The sequence below is a fragment of the Octodon degus genome, unplaced genomic scaffold, assembly GCF_000260255.1.
Source record: "Octodon degus isolate 3935 unplaced genomic scaffold, OctDeg1.0 scaffold00015, whole genome shotgun sequence".
NCBI classification, from domain to species: Eukaryota; Metazoa; Chordata; class Mammalia; order Rodentia; family Octodontidae; genus Octodon; species Octodon degus.
In genome coordinates, this window is record NW_004524591.1 from 26,343,141 (window position 1) to 26,348,094 (window position 4,954).

The 4,954-nt window shown below is 37.2% G+C and overlaps 1 protein-coding gene across 1 annotated transcript in view; it reads right to left on the minus strand.

The window, feature by feature from the left end:
* Positions 1–4,954, minus strand: part of Mkln1 (muskelin 1) — a 377,765-nt gene that overhangs the window by 359,563 nt on the left and 13,248 nt on the right. The gene's annotated exons all lie outside the window — the stretch shown is intronic.

Consider the following 4,954-nt stretch of genomic DNA (forward strand, 5'->3'; position numbering starts at 1 on the left):
AAGAAGGGAAGAAAGGAAGGAGAAGAGGAAAAAGAGAGAGAAAGAGGGAAGGAGGGAAAGAAAATTAGCCTATAGGATTTTGGACAAATCACTTGACATTGATAGCCCCTAGCTTCTGTGTAATGGGAACAGTAATAACCATCTGGAATGAGGGTTACATGACTTACAGCACCTGAGGGTAAGGAAATCTGAGCCCCTGGCAGGGACTTAAGTGACCCACACTGGCTCTTTTTGATACAGCACCAATTTTCTTCTCCTAAGAAAACTTAAGCTTATCAAATCAGTAGGTTCTTTTCCCCTTTTAGAAACTGGCATAGTTGCCTAACCCCAGACATATGGTATTTTTTCCTCTGTGATTCCTTACAACATGTTTATAATCATATCTGAAGTGCTTTTTGTAGCCCTAGATGTAGTTTATATGGATCAGAAGATCTGAATCTCATTTAAATTTGAATTTCATCTAAATTTAAATTTAAATCTCTTTTAAATTTACCCTGCTGTCATTCTCCTTGAGGTCCCCCTTCATTTTAAATTTTTTCTTTATGCTGACTATAAGAACACGCATGTCTATTGCAGTAGATTTAGAATACATAGAAATAACAAAAAAAAATAAAACCAATTCTGTCCCTAGTAGAAGGATTCAGGATTTAAAACATTATAAGTGATCAGGAATATACTTTTGGGTTGGGGTCATCTTTGACTCTCTCATCATACTACATGGGAGCAAATTATGCTATTGACTCATAGGCCTGACCTTGTCTTCTAATATAAGCAATTGTTTGCACATATCGTCATTTGATTATATGCTGGGCCTTGTGTTCTGTACAACCTATCCGTCTAACTAAATATCTTACTTTTCTAAGATATTATCACTGCTAATATTTTACTGTGTAGTTGTCTGGTCTTTCTTTCTTAAAAAAACACAAGTAAGTGACCAGCATTTTCTGGTGTCATAACATCTTCAAAAGTCTGCTTTTGACTCTCCACATACATTTCATCATAGAAATATACCACAAAATATGTGTTCATTCTACTGAATACTTAGGTTATCTCTATTCAATATTATACATAATGCTGATGCTGCTCTAAGTGTTATATTCTTCTATATTAAATTCTGTGATTGTCTCTGACTATTTCTTTAGCTAAAGTCTTAAAAATAAAACCACCATGTTAAATGGTATGCATAGGCTAAGGTTCTTAACACACAATTCAAATTGTTTGCTACAGCATTAGTGTCAGTTTGTACTCCTGGGGCATCATAAGGGTGTTTATCTCCTGCATCTTTACTAACACAAGACATAATTTTATTTATTCAAAAAAAATTTAAGACATAATTATAAAGTTCTTGACCATTTGCTAGACACAAGTCACCTAATTTTTACACACACAACACACACACACACGTGTGTGTGTGTGTGTGTGTGTGTGTGTGTGTGTGTGTGTGTGTAATGCTCACATCAAGACTAGGGCCTCACACATGCTAACTATAAGCTTTATCACTGAGCACACACCCAGCATAGGCTACCTTAATTGGAATTTTCTTTAATTCCTAGGCAGACTGAGTCTCTTCCATTTTCCTTAGTCTCTTGAACTCCTTTCTCTTTTTGTCTTTTCACGTGCTCTACTCATTCCTTTGAAAGTTTGTCTTTTCTTAGAATGGTGTAAGAGAATTTTATATATTAAATTTTATATATTAAAAAATGTATTACTCTTGCCATTTCTATAACTATGAAGTTCTATAAATTGCCACCTTTTGTTTGCAACGCTGTTTTGTTTATATGTTTAAAAGTTCTAAGCAATCAGATAAATCAATCTTTTTTCCTTTTGAAACTTTATTTATTTATTTAATGGAGTTTGAACCCAGAGCCTTTGCTGTGGGCTATGTCCCCAGACCTATTTTAGTCTTATTTTGAGACAGGATCTTACTAAGTCACTGAATGTTTTTTAAGTTTTCAAGTATTTATTGTTGACCCATGAGTGCTGATCACAGAAAAAGGTTAAGATTCCTGATTAAGCACTTTCAATTGTCCAGCCAATGGTATTTTTAAGCATGATATGGTGATATCATTTTGACCGTGATAAAAAAAGGTGTCATCTTGTGACCTCTGAGAGGTTAAATGTGCTGCGGCTCATGTGCAGTTCCTTATAGTCCCAGCTCAGTCATCCTCCTGCATGATCCAAACCACATCTTCTCACGACTTTCAGATCAAATGATTCCTGGCCTAGAAGCAGAATTGTCCCGTTTATCAATGGATTCAGGTGAAAGCTGGTAATAAAATCAGGAAAGTCACTAAATTTTCTAGGCTAAGCTTGAACTAATGAACCACTTGCCTCAGCCTCCAACAATGCTGTGATTACAGTTATCCACTACCATGGCCAGCTAAACAGACTTTCATGTTTTTTGTTCATGAAAGCCTGTATCACCCTAAGGTCAAAAGATGGGTATATCACTTCCACCTTTTCAACATGTATCACTGCTTTTAATGGGTCACTTTCTTATTTAATCCTTTAATCCATCTGAAATGTATTCTACTCTTCCTTGGCCATGTTTGTTGTAATCCTAAGAATTAGAGAAGATGCTCAGGTATCGATAGAAACTCTGTATTGCTGTGTCTTAAACAACAAATAGAGTTTATCAACTCACATAAATGAAAATCCAGACTTCAAGCTAGGTTTGGTCAGGTGACTCATACAGTGTGCTAAGACCTGACGGTTTCTTCTTCCTTGTTTGATTCAGCACTTGGGGACAGTTCATTCTTAATGGACTGTGTCCTGTGGTCCCACAGAGACAGCCAAGCACTCTCAGGGGTCATGCTTCTGCATTCATTTCCAGAAGGAAAGCAACTTTGACCTGGCACTCTCAGCAAAAGTCCTGACATTGGGTTTGGTGGAACTGACTTAGGTCATATGGCCAAGCCCAAGACAGTCACTGAGGCCAAAGGAATGCTATCCAATGGTTGGCCACATTCCCTGCTCCCTGGAGATGAAGGAGAAAGCAACTTTGCCACAACTCCACGTCCACCCCCTGGATGGCACAGATGGGAAAGGTGAACACACATGAGATGGCAGAGGTCCTCTCCTTAGGTACTAATCACTGTATTCAATGGAAATGACCAATGTTCAGTCATCCAAGAGCACATTTGCCTCACCATTTGAGACACTAATAGATACTACAGCTACAATCCCAAAAAGACATGATCCCTTTTATTTATGTTCACACTAATATGAAGTACTTGGGCATATCACAGCTTATAAATGAATGATCATATGTGATTGAAACAACTTCCTTGAATTCTTTCCTTTAATATGGGTTCCCAAAGTGGAACAGAAACAGTCATTTGTAAATTCTTTGGCCTGTGTGTGTGTGTGTGTGTGTGTGTGTGTGTGTGTGTAGGTAGGTATGTATGTAACCATCTCACTGTGCAATATCATTTCTTGTCATGTTTTCCCATGCCTATAACCTTGATTTAACTAGCTACCTTATCATAGGAGCCTTCCATGGGGTTAATCAAAGCTAAGTACATTGGACCCTAGAGCAAGAGGGCTTTAGATCAATCACTTAATTGATTCTGAGGAATCAGGACACAGTGGTACACACATGCTACATGGCAGGCAGTTCAAAGTGTCCTGCCAAGGACAAACATTGTCCATCTGACCCATGGTAGTCACTGTCTTGAGTATCTTCCTAGAGTTACTTTATCTTTACCCACATCTTGTCTCTACCTGGATTTGGACACACATCTTTGTCTCTATCCATCCTTCTCTGTGACACACGTTCAGTGACTTGCCTTCCATGAGCTGCCATGGTCTCTTTACCCACCCATGTGCCTTTCAGTCCTGTCTAATATTTGCTACCCTCTTATTCTTTATCAGCGCTCGTTGGATTGCCTCTAAATCTCACATAGGGAAACACACTTCCACATGTGACCTTTGAGCTGTGGTCTGATTCATCCTTGCCTTTGGGTGCCATCTGCAATACCACAACTTTTAGAACACAAAGCAGACCTTTTATTTGTTGAGTACAATTGACACAGGCACTGTTAAGTGAATAAAATTTTAAATTTCCTCTATTCTAAGACCAACTTATGGTAGGATGCCTCATCACTGGCTGTTTTGAGTCCTCCCCCAAAAGGTACCATATTAAACATACATATTCAAGGTATTCTGATTTTAGAAATATTAAAAATGTAGAGGAAAGAACCTATACTTTAGGATCTAGAAAATGTTACGATTGAATGATTCTGATTTTCAGTTAACTACTAATATTAGATATTTACCCTGTTCAATATCACTCCTCCATCTTCATTATTATACATTACCATAACAAAAAACTCCTATTTTGAAAAGTATTTTCAGTACCTTTCCAGACTGTAGCTGCCTCTGGATATTAGCTTTTAAAACATCATTCTCATGGGTGTGAGCCCTTCTTTTGAAAGTAACCTTCATAAATGTAGTTCTTCCCCATCCAAGGTTTTGGTTTCTTTGGCTTCTGTGACCTTTAGTCAACTACAGTTTGAAACCATTAAATGGAAAATTCTAGAAAAAAACAATAGCTAAGTTTTAAGTAACCTTTTTTTACAGTATCTTGTTATAATTATTCTGTTACAGATGTTGCTGTTACCATCTTACTGTGCCTAATCCATCAATTAAATTTTTTTATTGATTTATAAATTTATTTTGAGACAGGATCCTACTAAACTCCCCAGAGTATCTTTAAACTTGTGATCCTCCTACCTCTGAGGGCTTTAAACTTCTTAGTTCTGGGATTACACACATGTGCCATCATGCCTGGCCTGACCATTTGGGGTTTTTTTTTCTTTTCTAAGTTTTATTGATAAACATATAGCAATGAGACAGTTTCAAATCAAATCGAAAGTACAGTTTCAACAAATAATACACTGCATACAATCTTCTCAGTGGTTAATTGCTGTACAAGATGCAGACTTGTGATCCT